This window comes from Armigeres subalbatus, chromosome 3 (assembly GCF_024139115.2).
Source record: "Armigeres subalbatus isolate Guangzhou_Male chromosome 3, GZ_Asu_2, whole genome shotgun sequence".
NCBI lineage: Eukaryota > Metazoa > Arthropoda > Insecta > Diptera > Culicidae > Armigeres > Armigeres subalbatus.
In genome coordinates, this window is record NC_085141.1 from 38,468,861 (window position 1) to 38,485,944 (window position 17,084).

The 17,084-nt window shown below is 36.7% G+C and overlaps 1 protein-coding gene and 1 long non-coding RNA gene across 7 annotated transcripts in view; one reads left to right on the forward strand and one right to left on the reverse strand.

The window, feature by feature from the left end:
- The window catches only part of LOC134227195 (low-density lipoprotein receptor-like), a 1,220,229-nt gene that overhangs the window by 1,006,096 nt on the left and 197,049 nt on the right, over positions 1–17,084 (reverse strand). The window lies entirely within an intron of this gene.
- On the forward strand, positions 10,705–11,112 carry LOC134220519 (uncharacterized). The gene is made up of 3 exons (XR_009981936.1): positions 10,705–10,803; positions 10,866–10,938; positions 10,997–11,112. It is a non-coding gene; the product is annotated as an uncharacterized LOC134220519 (long non-coding RNA).

The following is a 17,084-nucleotide window of genomic DNA, read 5'->3' on the forward strand; positions in this document are numbered from 1 at the left end:
CCAAGTATATGCTTTTGACTGGCGCTCCAGATCGAGACATTTGAAATATTTTTTGCCTTTTTCGTATACAAAGTATACGTAAAGGCTATATCTTCGCTCCAAAAATGAACTTTTTATAGGAGGCCCGGAGACCCATAGTGTTATATACCAATCGACTCAGTTCGACGAATTGAGGTGATGTCTGTGTGTGCGTGTGTGTGTGTATGTGTGTGTGTCTGTGCGCACCCACCCAAAAAAAATGTCACTCATTTTTCAGGTACTTATCCTTAACCGATTTACTCGCAACAAGTTGCATTCGACGCAGGATACTCTACCATTGTTTCCTATTGAAAATTGGTCAGATCGGACTATGGGCTCGGAAGTTATGGCCAAAATACCACTTTTTTTTATAGAAAAAAAAGAGTAAAAAAATGTCACTAATTTTTCAGGCACTTATCCTTAACCGATTTACTCGCAACAAGTTGCATTCGACGCAGAATACTCCCTCATTGTTTCCTATTGAAAATTGGCCAGATCGGACTATGGGCTCAAGAGTAATGGCCGAAATACTATTTTTATAATGCACGAGAAAGGCACCATCACCGCTAGGTGGATTAATCAGGGTTTTATATCTTAATTAAAGAGACTTTTAGCCCTAGGCTGGCTCACCTCAGCTTTGAGATGTTTTAAGATCTACGAATTGCCCTGGAATTTGAATCAAATGGTTTACCGAAGCTGGGTTCGATTCCCGGTGCCGGTCTAGGTAATTTACGGATTGGAAATGGTCTCGACTTCCCTGGGCATAAAAATATCATCGTGTTAGCCTCATGATATATGAATGCAAAAATGGTAACTTGGCTTAGAAACCTCGCAGTTAATAACTGTGTAAGTGCTTAAGTGAACACTAAGCGGCGAGGCGGCTCTGTCCCAGTGTGGAGAAGAAGAAGAAGAAGATTTACCGAAGCTGCTTCTATGATATCTCCAGCAATGGCATCGACTCAATCATACCCTTTTAGTACATATATCGCTCTACTTGCGGCCCATATATAGACACATTAGATGTTACAAGATATCCAAATTGTCCTGAAGTTTGAATCAAATTAAGTGGAAATTAGTTTTTTAGCCTGAAATAGCAAAGTTAGAAAACACTTTCTTCCCCAAAGTTGTTCTTAATAGTAAAGAACCTTATTCGGGTGTTGATGAAAGTTAGGGTGGTCCTCATTTTCATGAAATGTTTAAATCTCGCTTAACTTTTCAAAAGGTCCTAAGTAGCATTTTTTTCATGAATTAATTTGAATAGCGCAATTAACAGAACAACATGAAAGCTTTTGATTGCAATACTCAAATTAATTCATGAAAAAAATGTTACTTAGGTCCTTTTGAAAAGTTAAGCGAGAAATTAACTTTTCTAATTGCAAGAATAGAGGTAAACATCATTCTGGAAAGTTGTAGCCTAGCAAATTCCAATCTTTTGCCAAAAAAATGTTTTCTATAGCTCTTAAATTGACGGATTTAGAGCATTTGTTTAATTTAGACTTAGGATGGTAAAAAAACAGTTTTTCAAACTTTTTGAAACCTTTTGATTCCCAATTTCTCGGTGAAGTCGTCTTCAGACCACTTTTAGAGTTTTTCAAAACGCAGATTTTTGTGAAGGTAGCTTATCGATATCTTTTACGGATCGAAAGTTATTCAAGTTTTTAAATTTGAATTGAAATTTGTAGGCAAAGGTTTTCGGGGCCGGGGAAGGTACTTATGATGGTTGGAGTCCCCTCCCCTTCTGGAAAGTAGGGCTCCCATACAAATGAAACTGAAATTCCTGCATAACTCGAGAACTATTCAAGCAATTTGGTACATAAAGACAAAAAATGTTTCTATGGTAGTTCTAGATCCCTTCACCAGGGAAGTCTTGAGAAAATACCAATAACGAATAAATAAAACAAAATTTTCAAAAACAATAATAAATTTTCCTAGAATTAAAGTACATTAGCAATTTTGAATAAATTGCGACTGTAGAGAAAACAATTCCATAAAGTACAGTCAAACCTTCATGAGTCGATGTTCTATGACCCGATATCGATTTATGGAAGCAAATTATACCATATTAAACAATATTTTCTGTGTTACTGTGGTGCTCCCTTTAAACAGCTTCTCAAATATTTTCCATTCCACATTTCGATATTTCCATGAGTCGACGGTCCCCTCAATATCGACTCATGGAGGTTTGACTTAAATACCAAGCTCTCCATTAAAAAAATCCATAATCCAATCAAAAATAAAAATAAATTACTGCTAAAATTTCCACAAAATAAAAAGAGAAATGTTTTATGGAAAAATACAGAAAGTAATAAAACTGAGCATAATTTCCATGAATGACCCCTTCTTAGAGAGTGTTTTTGTTTATTAAAAAATTGATTTAATTTAATTAATTTTCCCTATCTTTTTATGTAATTTTTTCTATTTTCTGCTCTTTATTGATTATTTTGCGGAATGTTTTCAGTTTATGGAAATAAAATAATTTCATGAAATTTTTTAAAATTGTTTATTGTTTATATTGAAAGAAAAATATATTTTTTCAATAAAGAATTTCAATTTCTGTATGCCAAATTCTTCTTTTATATTTGTTTTTTTTTATCGAAATTAGGGGGGGGGGGGATTTGTCGACCAAATTTTATGAAATTTGGCAACAATATTCTTTGATATGCAAAGAACGTTTAGGACAAATTTGAGCATCATCAGCCATAAAAAAAAACCCTGACAATAATAGAACAAAACCTGCCAAAGCCGTCATTCCCCCTATCTCTTTTTTTTTATTTCCAGAAATTCTTTCCTTTTTTTAAAAAAAAAAAAAAAATATTGGGAAATTTCAATTACATACTTTATTTATTTATTTACTAGCAGACCCAACAAACTTCGTTTCGGTTAAAACTGATTTATGCTCTGATTAGTTCTCGAGCTATGCAGAAATTTCTAAATTTTTTTATGGGAGCCCCCCTTTTCAGCATGGGGAGGGGTTTCAAACCACTACAGAACAGAAATATATCGTCCCTTCCAAAACCTCCACATGCCATTTGGATCCATTAGCTTGATTAATTTTCGAGTTATGATAAAATTGGTGTATCATTTGTATGGGAGCCCCCCTTATCAAGAACCATCTTAATTTATTTATTCATTTATTCATTTATTTATTTATTTATTTATTTATTTATTTATTTATTTATTTATTTATTTATTGATTTATTTATTTATTCATTTATTTATTTATTAGTTAGTTAGTTAGTTAATTAGTTAGTTAGTTAGTTAGTTGGTTAGTTAAAGTTGAAGTTAGTTAGTTGCCAGTTGAAGTTGTCAGTTGAAGCAGTTGTTAGTTGAAGTTGAAGAAGAAGTTAGTTGTCAGTTGCTGAAGAAGTTGAAGTTGAAGAAGCTAGTTAGTTGCCAGTTGTTGAAGCCAGTTAGTTAGTTGAAGCTGAAGTTAGTTAGTTAAAGTTGAAGTTGCCAGTTGTGCCAGTTAGTTGCTTGAAGTAGTTGTTGCCAGTGAAGTTGAAGTTGTCAGTTGAAGAAGTTAAAGTTGAAGAAGTTGAAGTTAGTTGTGTTAAAGCCAAGTTGAAGTTGAAGTTGAAGTTAGTTGAAGAAGAAGTTGAAGTTGAAGTTAGTTAAAGAAGAAGTTGAAGTTAAAGCCAGTTGAAGTTAGTTAGTTGTTAGTTAGTTGTTAGTTAGCCAGTTGAAGTTGAAGCCAGTTAAGAAGAAGTTAGTTAAGTTGCCAGTCAGTTAAAGTTAAAGGTCAGTTAGTAAGTTGAGTTAGTTGCCAGTCCAGTTAGAACAGTAAACAGTCAGTCAGTCAGTCAGTCAGTCAGTCAGTCAGTCAGCCAGTCAGTCAGTCAGTCAGTCAGCCAGCCAGTCAGTCAGTCAGCCAGCCAGTCAGTCAGTCAGTCAGTCAGTCAGTCAGTCAGCCAGCCAGTCAGTCAGTCAGCCAGCCAGTCAGTCAGCCAGTCAGTCAGCCAGTCAGTCAGTCAGCCAGCCAGTCAGTCAGTCAGTCAGTCAGCCAGTCAGCCAGTCAGTCAGTCAGTCAGCCAGCACGTCAGTCAGTCAGCCAGTCAGTCAGTCAGTCAGCCAGTCAGTCAGTCAGTCAGTCAGTCAGCCAGTCAGTCAGTCAGTCAGCCAGCCAGTCAGTCAGCCAGCCAGCCAGTCAGTCAGCCAGCCAGCCAGCCAGTCAGTCAGTCAGCCAGCCAGTCAGTCAGTCAGCCAGCCAGTCAGTCAGTCAGTCAGTCAGTCAGCTAGTCAGCCATTCAGTTAGTCAGTCAGCCAGTCAGCCAGTCAGCCAGTCAGTCAGTCAGTCAGTCAGTCAGCCAGTCAGCCAGTCAGTCAGTCAGCAAGTCAGTCAGCAGTTGCCAGTGAGTTAGCCAGTTAGTTGTTAGTTAGTCAGTTAGTCAGTCAGTCAGCCAGTTAGCCAGTTAGTTGAAGAAGAAGTTAGTCAGTTGAAGAAGTCAGTTGTTAGTTAGTTAGTTAGTTAGTTAGTTAGTTAGTTAGTTAGTTAGTTAGTTAGTTAGTTAGTTAGTTAGTTAGTTAGTTAGTTAGTTAGTTAGTTAGTTAGTTAGTTAGTTAGTTAGTTAGTTAGTTAGTTAGTTAGTTAGTTAGTTAGTTAGTTAGTTAGTTATTTATTTATTTATTTATTTATATATTTATTTATTTATTTATTTATTTATTTATTTATTTATTTATTTATTTACTGTCAGAAAAAAAGTTGCATAATGAAGTAACGTAAGGTCACTTTTTGACGTGCTGACATTCAATCTCATCTTCCTTCTTTTGAAGGTAAACACACTAGAAAAATTACTAGAATTAGTAAAGAATCGAATTTCCCTAGAAGTAAACGAAAATTTGGTGAAAAAGAAGCTTAGCCTTGTGTTGCTGAAATTCCGAAAACTACGGCGAGAAGCTGGATCGCAGGAGAATTTGTATTTTATATCCTTTTTCCTTCAAAATCATCTGGCTGTCGTACTTTAAAAACTTTCGCTGCTTTGACAAAAATTTTCAATGGAAGAAATTTTGTTTTCTGCTGCGACTTCCGTAGCCCGGGCAGGGTTTCGTAAAGCCGAACGTTCAAATCAAGATGTAGTAGTTCTAGCAGCCGCGGAAGCTCTTATGCAAAAACGATTTTTCTAAGGCTCAGTATTTTAACCGAACTGTCAGCAAAAGCGTCAATATATTTCCAGTGTATAACAAACTGGTCGAGGCAAAAAAATTGTGTAATCCTATAGGTATACAGGTATACAAAATAGCCAACCTATAATACATGATAAATTGTAATAGAGCTTGCTGACGTTTGATCATCTTTCTCTTTCAGGCGCATAAGAAGGATGGGATTTGTTTTCATCGGGAAACGTTTCCCGATGAAAACAAAACCTATCCTTCCAATGCGCTTAAAAGAGAAAGATGATTAAACGTCAGCAACCCTTATAACATTTCTGATAGGTCTTTCTATCATTCCATCAGCTACGGAAGTACCGTTACAAGAACTTATCGAGCTCGAGCATACCTCGAAGCGAATTCTGGAAAGCGTACAGAGTAAAAGATTACTTTCAAATAGTGGACCTATGATGGGTACACAGTAATTTATAAGTGGGACGGAAACAGCAATCACGCCAGGAATAAGCAATGCTTTTTTATGTTTTTTGACGAAGATGAGAATAAGGAATTGCACGAATATTCCTATTCACACGTACTCGCCTTCTGGATGGTTACTTTAAGGTTGATTGGCCATCGTGAAGCCGATGGAACTGATGAAATTGTGCCCTCATCCTTTTCGCCATTAAATTAACCCATTAAATTGATGTTTGCAAAAGAGTCAGCCGCAAGGTCAGCCGCATTAACGAAAAGGAAGGTTATGTTGATGAATTCGAAAATTCAACATCTAAAAATCATTAAATTAACTGTGGCTGACCGAGAGCTATCCGTTCAAACAGAGATGTCGTTCACAATGATGATTACAAAGTCAATGATTTTACTGGAACATATTCGCAAGCTTGTTATATCTGTGGACGAATATCAGGACAATTTTTGAACAATTCTCCTCTTTCCTCTTTCTTCTCTTCATGTTAACGGTTTAAGCATAAAAGCATCACACTCCCTTTTTGTTTTCGCGTTGCCACCAGGACAAATTAATAACTATTCAAATGCTAATACAATACAAAGCTAAAAAGCAGACCAAGTACCATTTGGAATGTAGAACCATTGGAGAAGAAGTTATTTCGAGTAATTGTTTTATTTTTTGTTTGAACATAATTTTGTTGTACGAGAACGGGAAAAAACAATCACACAAATGGTATATAATAAATCTTTCAACACATATAAATATGTTTTAAGATAGGAGATTTTATTTGAAATATTTCACCAATAAGCCATTTTATGAGACAGATTCGAACAGCTGATCGAAATTTTGAGTGGATGGCTCGGTCTTTGTTTTGGTAAATTTGCATGTAAACTATCATCATTTCGTCATCATCATCATCATTTCATTTCATTTTCGCAAATGTTCCTTGTAAAATGTAAATATTAGTATTTGGTCTCCTGTCATTTGAGCTTTCTATAAAATGGCTTATAGGTGAATCGATCTGCGATTTTTTCCCCTCCCACTTTTCATTTGCATCACTTTACAAACCGACATAGATATTTCATAAAGGCCTCAGTCAACAGCTTTGAATTCCACCCGAATTTCGAAAACAAAATAGAGACTGAAATTTACATTCGCTGGCAGTATTTGCCCTTATCAAGAAAATAACAACACAAAATCAACATTTACGTTGCGACTTAGGCCCTTATCAAACAACATCGTCGAATGCAACCAACCTGGATAACAATAAAAATATCGTTGGAATCGATTCTGACAGCTGGCCGGATCCAAACCGGGATGCAATGTATCATCCTCCGGACATGTGTAGTAGCAGCCATGTGTGGTTGGTAGCTCGCTGCAGCGCCAACAGAAAATGGAGACATTTTTATTCGCTGTAGGAGTAATGTTTTTTTTTGCAACTCATTCCACTAAAAAAACTATTTCATATAGGTATTACGAAATTTGTTCGCAAAACTTGTTCGGAAAGGTGGTTGGCACCTTGTACGGGAACGTGACATGACAACCAAGAGTTGGTTGCAAGTTGAATAAAAGCAAAAAAAAAAATCTCTCAACCAATATTATGTGTTCCAGATCTCAGTCGAAGCATACACACAGGTAGGTATACTGCGAAAGCGAAGTAGGTCATGAAGACGACGACCGTCCGGCTGGGAATGAAGCTCACTGCACCTGCTTTATGCTACGTACACACCAGTCAAGCAGTTCGACGAACATTGACTCCACCCCCAAGAAAACGCTTCGGTTGCTGCTTTGTTGGAACGTGTGTGAAGTTCAGGGCTGTCAGATGATTTTTTCGTAAATCTGTATTGGGAATCGTAAAAAATCTGTATTGTCTGTATTTGGGGGAAAATAGTTTTATTTTTATAAATTATGCAAAATATCGATTCTGATTAGTGTAATGTGATATACTTAGATAACATTATCATTAAGTATTTTTTAAACCAGATAAATAAAATTAGAAATCACAGAAATCCGTTAGAATATTTTAAGGGGGATCCCTTGCAATTATGTAGAAGCATCACATCACTTAAATTCTCTCGGTTGTTATAATTCATTTTAATAGCTCAATCTTTTCTGAAATTCATGTCGTCTTTTAAATTCTACATCTCAATTATTATACGACCTCAACAAAAAATTTATCATCATTCTACAAGTGATGTTTTTCGGATATTTTTTTCAGCTTCTTCAATATTCCACCGACATTAAATGCTATAATTCGGAAACAATGATTTTTGTCAATGTCCAAATACCGAATACTAAACCCGATTACGTAACCATATTTTGCCATTTTTGCATGCCCAATCAACTGATGCTTATAAAACAGGTAGGAATACATTTCTTATGCAGTCCATAAATATGTTTTAAACTTTTCTATCACGGATACAAATTTCATCCATTTGCTTCAAAAATATACATGTTTACTTCCAAAATGGTAAAATGTTTGAATCAAACATATTTATTTTTAAAACCAAATTAAATCCCTGTTTGTTTTATACGTATACTAGTGGGCAGCCCCTCGCTCGCTCTTGCAAAAGTAAACAAACACTCGAGTTCGGATCGGATCCGATCGGAGGTCAACAGAGGAGCAGGAGCAAGCGTGGAATAATATGTTTTCTTGCTTCCAGATTGTTGATAAGGATGTTTTTCAGGTACAGAAAGGTAAGTAAATGAAATATGAACGATTGGAATTGAGAAATCTGGTAGTCAAATGCTACCAGAATATGAAAATTGGTAGAGTTGATATGAAAATATTATGAATGGCCGAACCAAAACAATAATATCCATGTTTGCTTCAAACATTTAGCTGGTTGAAACAACTTGAAACGCACATTTGATTCAAAAGAAAGTTTTCGTTCGCTTCAAATGCAACAATATGTTTGTTCCAAACATATTTATTTTTGATGCCAGAACAAACTGAATTATTGTTTGGATTTACCTAGAATATGTTTGTATTTAACGTAGTTTTTTCTGCGTGATTTACTTCTATTGTTTACCAATTGCGTAAAATAATGAAAGAAATACATATTACAATGACAATAACATTTTCCAGTGTGCCTGTGAATTATCTTAATTTGTTTAATAATTCTATGATTATTTATCAAAAATAATACTGATGGATACTAAGCAGTCAATTCGATATACATGAGCTGGTATGGTGACGGAATTTTCCTTAAGAAACATTTAACTGTCTTAAAAACTCTTATATTCGAAACTTCTTTGAGATATATTTGGAGTTCGTTTTTAAGACTCAATCAATTTAATTAGAAATACATAACTCTATCTGAAACTCAACTGAGTTTTCCAAGTACGCATGAAGCAGTCACACCTCAATTTATGGTTTTTATGTGTGGCAGGGAAATGGTACTGGGTTTGTATTGGCCGAGGCTCTGACAAATCGCACCAAGCGCCAACAAAAAATACTTGTTTTTCTATCCAAGCTTTCGTTTAGCAGATTTATTTGATCGGATATCCATCTAACCCCGTAACTTAGGATACCCTGCAACAAATGATACGAAATGGCTTCCATTTTCCTTGTTCGAACAAAATAAATATCACAAGGCAGCCAAAAAGCTACTTGGTGTGGTTTGGTAGAACCCCGACCAATTATGGAAAAGCAACATCTAATAGTTATGAAAGCATCGCAGTAGACTTTTTATGAACCACAACGGAGAGCCACCAAAATTTTTATCAAAGCAATCGTGGCAATTCACCGTCAGTCAAATACATGTGGTGAACCATCGAAGACAGGAGTGATAGTTTTCCAGCAAACCTTATGTGATTTTTATTGGGACGATAACATTTAAAATAACAAAAAATCTGTACAAATCTGTATTGTTTTGAAAAATCTGTATAAAATCTGTAATCTGTATCAAGTCTGTATTGACGTTAAAAAATCTGTATAATACAAATAAATCTGTATATATGGCAGCCCTGGTGAAGTTGTTCGACAACCATTTGACAGTTGGCGGCTCGGTTGGAAAAAATTAAAACGGTTTGATTTTGGTTTGAGTTGTCGGGGGTGGAGTCAAGGATCGCCGAACATGTTTGAGCATTTGTAGTGAAGTTGCACAAACCCCATATATTTTTTGATGGTTGGTGCTCAAGTTGGTGCTCCGGTCGTTCGTGTGTGATATTGTTGGTCGAATAAATTGATTGTTCGTGCCGCTGTTGGTAAAACTTGATGGATGTTGGAACAAACGAGAGGTGGAGTCAATGTTGGTCAAACTGCTTGACCGTGTGTACGTTCCATTACGGAGTGACTATGAATCGTCCGACAAGTACCTCAGTTGATAATAAGGATGTGCAGTGCGCTGCGGAAAATCTAACTCCAGGCGGATTTGTTTCGCCTTGTGCGCTGCGGAGTGCAAACATTGCTCGAGCCAAACTGGTTGGCATATGTATGAGAGGGGATTGGAAACTGACAAAGACGGTTAATATGCAATGTTCCGGATTGCGCAATGAACGCACCAAAGTGACACCATTATAAAGCTCGTTTCTCAACAATGAAATGATGATAAGAAACTACCGAATCACATTGCTCTTTTGTCGGAATGTTGTTGATTCTGCTTCAATGACTTTTGAATGTGCTTTTCTATTGAATCATCAGCAAAACGGGTTTTAAACATACCTTTGTACGTTGGCCTATTCTACACGGACACAAAATTGTTCATATTGAATCAAAAAAATCGCTTGTTATTTTTATATAGAAATATATTTTTAAGTTTACCATGCATATTATTATTCCAACAAGAATTGGCATGGCGATTTCAACGTGAAAATATTATTGTTTCAACTATTCTGTCAAATTGAGCTTTCATGAAAAGCTCAAAAGATACTTACGGAGAATACATCTAAAAATGGCCTATTTATTTATACAAAGAAATGCGTTTTATTAAAACAGGCTTGAATTTCACCTATATTGATGAAGCAAATTTAATCTCTCTAGAGCTCTCTAGATGCAAAATATTGATTAATTTTATCAAAAGATTTCTTAGCTCATATGGATGAAAATAGCATCATATCAATGGCTAAAAAACTGTGCTTAAAAAAACGGATAGGACATTTTATAACGTTTTACCTAAAATTTATAAACAATGTGGCGGGAGCGCGGAAGCTAAGTTGAAACATGAAAATAATTCGATTATCAAGAGGTAGACATTACTTTGCCGGTGAAAACGTTGTTGTTCTCGATGTATAAGGTATGTTGCTTCTGTTTTACGCTGTATACTCTACTAAATTATTTAAATTTTGTTGGTTCCAGGTGACGAATGTCTACAATGGATAAATCAACATCCAGCATCCGCAGATGTTGCGTCCGCAACTGTATTGCGATAGTACGTTGTTCATTTCCATATAAATATGATTATATTAACATATATAGTTATGTTTCAGATTCCAACAGCTCTCTGGATGTTTTTAATCGACCTGTCGGATGGTTTATTAGCTCCGTACGGAGCCCCAAAAATATGAATAAAATACGTATTTCTTATTAAAATAAACGAAGCGACATCTAAAATCTATTCTATTGTTTAAATTGGGTGACATCAATATTGAATCATACTAAGAAAAATCAATAATAAATTTTATTAAAATTACTATTGCATCACTATTTGTTTCAAAAATAACAATTATAAAATTTAAAAGAAATCTCTTTTTAAAACAACAATATTCTTATTGCTTTGAAAACTATAAAGAAGCTTTTTTCAAATCTGTAAGCTTTTCAAGCTTATATAAAAACAACAATTCTGGATTGTTGAAACAATAATATTTCTTATTACCGCCAAAACAATGTGAAATTCTTGTTGAATTTACATAAAATATTATTGAATTTACAAGAGTTTTTTCTGCGTGTAGGAGGCTTAATATCGTCAAATACAATATCTCCTATTCCTATAGAAAGATAGCTTATTAACCCTTTATAAGGCAGTGGCAACTATATTGCCACCAACAAATAATATGTTTTTCTATTTATTAACAAGAGCTCTACTTATTATTTCACATGTAGTGACTTTATTTGCTTCCTAGTAACACCCCAGATGAATTTGAGCCATAAAAAAATTGAAATGTCAATTTGAGAACAGTTTTTTTACGAACAGATCGTAAGTTTCGAGTGGAAGAAGGATTTTCAGTTATAATTCGTTAAAAAAACGACAAAGATATATTTTTCCCGTTGGTATCAATTATTTTGAATCTCCTGTGTTAGATTACTACGTGATTAGCGTGAAAAAAGCTTTGCCTTTCTGTATATTTGGTTTTTGGATTTTTGACGAAATTGTGTTTTTTTCCCAAGGGTCCCCCCTTGGGAGAAAAAACGCGAAATTTTTTTTTTCACTTATTATGCGTTTTCTGACTAGGACTCTTCACCAAAAAATGTAACGTACCTTTATTTGACTGATTCTGCGTAAAACCAAATTTTTAAAAATCCTGTTGTTGCCTGTTTTCCCGCTTGCCGGGCAGTGGCAACTATATTGCCACCAATGTTTTACCGCTTGGCGGGCAGTGGCAACTATATTGCCACCAATTTTTCAATGTTTCTGAACTGTTTAATGTATAACAAACATACATTTGAGTTTAATACCATGTCAACATTGTGTCCTATTGTTGTTTTTGTTAATTTATTGTTTAGATTCGTCTGCCTTATAAAGGGTTAAGAAATATGTAGTGACATGTTGATGTGCCTATTAGTTAGTAGCTGTTAGCAGAGTAACTTTCCATTGACATAACATAACATAACATTGTTAAAACATAACATTGGCATAACATTGTTAAAACGTCAAAACAAAAACCCATCGGTGACGGTGCCTTTCTCGTTTTTTTTTCGAGTGAGTAATTTCTACGCACTTTTGGTGAAAAAAAAGTATTTTGGCCATCACTTCTCAGCCCATAGTCCGTTCTGGCCAATTTTCAACAGGAAACAATGAGACCGTATTCTGCATCTGCATGAGAGAGATTTTTTTTGTAATAAAATGTATTTTGGCCATAACTCCGAATCCCATTGTCCGATTCCACCAATTTTCAATACGAAACAATGGGATAAGATTCTGCGTCGAACTTGTTGCAAGCAAATCCGTTAAAGATAAGTGCCTAAAAAATTAGTGAGTGTTTCTTATGTAAAAAATGAATTTTGGCCATAACTTCGAAACCCATAGTCCGATCTGTCCAAATTTCAATACGAAACAATTGGACAAGATTCTACGTCGAATGAAACTTGTTGCGAGTAAATCAGCAAAAAGTAAGTGCCTAAAAAGTGAGTGAGGATTTTTATTATAAAAAAATATGATTTGGCCGTAATTCCGAAGCCCATAGTCCGATTGGGCCAATTTTCAATACGAAACAATGGGACAAGATTCAGCGTCGAATGCAACGAGCAAATCGGTTAAAGATAAGTGCCTGAAAAATGAGTGAGATTATTTTGCGCACACACATACACACACGCACACCCAGACATCACCTCAATTAGTCGAGCTGAGTCGATCGGTGAATAACACTATGGGTCTCCGGGACTCCTATAAAAAGTTCGTGTTTGGAGCGAACATATAGCCTTTACGTATACTTTGTATACGAGAAAGGCAAAAACATAATAAAATTCTTATAGGTATTGCAGTTTTCTAGTAAATTGACTATGCTAAAACAGTTTTATAAGAGAACGGTATAATTCCATATGAAAAGGAACTATTATATTCAAAATGTACTATAAAAATAATAAAATTATGGCCTACTATATGGCGTCTTTGTCTTTGTTGGTCTAAAACATTGCCGCATAATGGCTTTAGAAACTCACTCTGTTTTAAGAAAAAATAGAATACAAATTTCTTTTTGATTTCATATAATAATATCCGGATTCGACTGATATTTGACAAAGTTAGAGAGTTTGTGAAACTGATTTTCCTAATAAAAGAAGAAATTAAAAGAAAATTAGAAGAAGAATATCAAAATCTGCATATTATCATCATTTGTAGCTGATTTCAAGAAATATGATGTTCCACAAAGTTTTTAGAAATTAATTACAATAGATCGTAAATCGGATGAAAATTGCCAAAGTTATGATCATTTTTATGAAAGTCTAAACTTGAAGGTTAAAAAATCACCTTAAAGGCCTTTGCGCGACCTCTAAACTTTAGACTAAACCTCAAATTCTGAGGCTACTTTTTTGACATAAAAACATTTGAAAAATAAGCCGCACCGGGGGAAAGGGTCATTTGACCGAAAACCATTCGGTCAAAAGCCATTTGACCGAATGCCACTAGGCCGAAAGTTGTTTGGGCCGAATATACCATTTGGCCGAACAGACCATGAGGCCGAAAGTCATTTGGCCGAATGGGTCATTTAGCCGAATGGGTCATTTGGCCGAAAGGGTTTTTTTTGGCCAAAAGGGTCATTTGGCCGAAAGGGTCATTAAGCCGAAAGGGTCGTTTGGCCCAATGGGTTATTTGGCCGAAAGGGTCATTTAGCCAAAAGGGTTATTTGGCCGAAAGGGTCGTTTGGCCGAATTGGACATTTGGCCGAATAGGACATTTGGCCGAATAGTTCATTTGAAAAGTGAAAAATTAGCAATGAGAAGAGAGACGTCTAACTCTCATTTTTCGGTTCCCACTATAAAAAGTGGGAAGTGCGAAATGAGTAGTGAGACGTCTCACTACCGACTTTTCACAGTGAGAAGTGAGAAATGAGCACTGAGAAGTGACACGTCTCACTTCTCACTCCTCATTTCTCACTTCTCGCTGTAAAAAGTGAGTAGTGAGATGTCTCACTACCAACTTCGCACTACTCACTTTTCACAGTGAGAAGTGAGAAATGAGGAAAGAGAAGTGAGACGTCTCACTTTTCACTCCTCATTTATCAGTTCTCGCTGCGAAAAGTGAGTAGTGCAAAGTGGGTAGTGAGACGTCTCATCTATTCGGCCAAATTACCCTTTCGGTCAAACGACCCTCTCGGCCAAATGACCCTTTCGGCCAAATGACCCTTTCGGCCAAATGACCCTTCCAGCTAAATGACCCTTTCGGCCAAATGACCATTTCGGCCAAATGACCCTTTCGGCCAAATGACCCTTTCGGCTAAATAACCCATTTGGCCAAACGACCCTTTCGGCCAAACGACCCTTTCGGCAAAATGAACCTTTCGGCCTAATGACCCTTTCGTCGATTGGTATACAACACTATGGGTCTACGGGCCTTCTATAATGCAGCGTACACACCAGTCAAGCAGTTTGACGAACATTGACTCCGCCCCCAAGAAAACGCTTTGATTGCTGCTTTGTTTGAACGTGTGTGAAGTTGTTCGAGCAACCTTTTGACAGTTGGCGGCTCGGTTGGAAAAAATTGAAACGGTTTGATCTTGGTTTGAGTTTTCGGAGGCGGAGTCAAGATTCGCCGAACATGTTTGAGCATTTGTAGTGAAGTTGCACAAACCCCCATATATTTTTTGATGGTTGGTGCTCAAGTTGGTGCTGCGGTCGTTCGTGTGTGATATTGTTGGTCGAATAAATTGATTGTTTGTGCCGCTGTTGGTAAAACTTGATGGATGTTTGAATAAACGAGAGGTGGAGTTAATGTTGGTCAAACTGCTTGACCGTGTGTACGTTCCATAAAAAAGTTTGTTTCTGGGGCAAACATATAGCCTTTCGGTACACTTGGTGTACGAGAAATGGAAAAATAAAACGTATTCAATGCGAATAAAAATGTGAAAACTTTAGAAATTTTCTTTTTCTTTATATCGGAGTAATGTCATAGAGCCCAAAATTTGATTATAGGATAGATGATTGCATATCATATACCTATCTATCATAAAACTACTTATCCTGACTAGCGGAATAAAGAATAACTCGTATCTTTTTACGCCGGATTAATGCCTCATTACATCTGCCAGTCAGCCAGTCTGAACACTCAACTTAGGCCTGACAACAGCTGGATCGATGATACAAAATCGACCAAGAAGCTGGTGACATATCTATTTTACAACATCTATCAACCACCACAACAAAAGGTCAGTACGAAATAGCCTGGAGGCACACTACACAACAGCACCACCAGCAGCAGCATCCTCCAACCGACACCGGTGTCAGCTTCGAGTCAAGTACAATTTTGATAAAGCTCTTTTTTTTACTGTTATTACCGTCGTTCGTTTGCTTCGTGTCGTCCAAGATCTGAGCGGAGTCAAGAACGACGTCAGGCGCCAGCCGTCGCGTCGGTAGTAACATTGTGATGTAAAGCGGTAAAAGCAATTGCACGTTGTTGATTAGCGACTAGACGTCGGAGAGGCGCAATAGACGAATACCCACTTAATAAGATTGATCTGAAGACCGCCTCCGATTTAACATTTGGACATATTGGTAATCACAACCTCAGGAGGAAATATGCATTTTGGCCCAGCGTGCTCAGGAACCAGCCATTAGCAATTAGTTATCAAATTAGGATTACACTTGTTCAACAGGTCATCCTTGCCGGTCATTACGCCTCTAGTGTTCATTCGACCTTTCAACTCTTCCAAAAGACCATCATCGGTCGGAAAATGTCTGAATTTATGATTCCCATTTGCCGAGCGAATTCTCCGGATTCTGTCACCAACAACGAGAACCAGAACAACACAGACATTAAAACGTACGAAACTTCGGAGTGTCACATTCGTAAAGTTTGTTTGTGGTTCGGCTGTAAAAGCTACTCCCCAGAGAATCGTTGATTCCTGGAGAAGGTGGTGCCACTACAAGGGAGGAATGGCGAAACAATTGCCGAGTAGAAAACTGACTTCATCAAGTCAAACAGCGAAGTGGCGACGACAACGGCACTGTGCAGCACTGGCCAATGTCACTGTAGATGGGAGGCGACATTTGGGAATGAAGATAAATCTTGTCGATGTCAACGAAACTAGGATCGAGGGATGCTCTTCTCTAAGCTAGTACAGAATCAAGGATGTAATTACATTTCTCGGTAAAAAAAACAAAACCATAACAATTACGTTATTGTCCAAATTCCTAAATGCTCTATGTTGTCGAAATGTAGATCAACTATAATAAATATTTGAAATCACTTCCAATGAAATAGACTGTCAGCTTTCTATGCATATTCATTACAACTTGAAACAATTCTCGAAATTTCTCTAGCTTGATTTCTTCCCATAAAACAACTTGCTGACCATCCCAGTCCAAAAATATTATTCCATCCTTGTAAAACCACAAACTATCGTAAATCTTTGAACAATTGCTGCCAACATTCGACCAACCCGAAGGGAAAACAACCGCCTTCCGTCCATCCATTCAGCAGGGCCGAGAACGGTGTACTCGGTTGGTTCATTACTACAGCAACAACATAATCAGTGGCGAAATACGCCAACTTGCTCGCATTTCAGTCCTAATGGAAGGCGGACCAGGTCACCCTGAGCCCGGGAAACATCATTTGTGAAAGTGCCATACAATAGTGGGTTGGCACGGTGGAGCGGCAAAAGGGGTGAGAGTTGGGTGGTTGGTAAATTTCGGCAGCAGAACGTT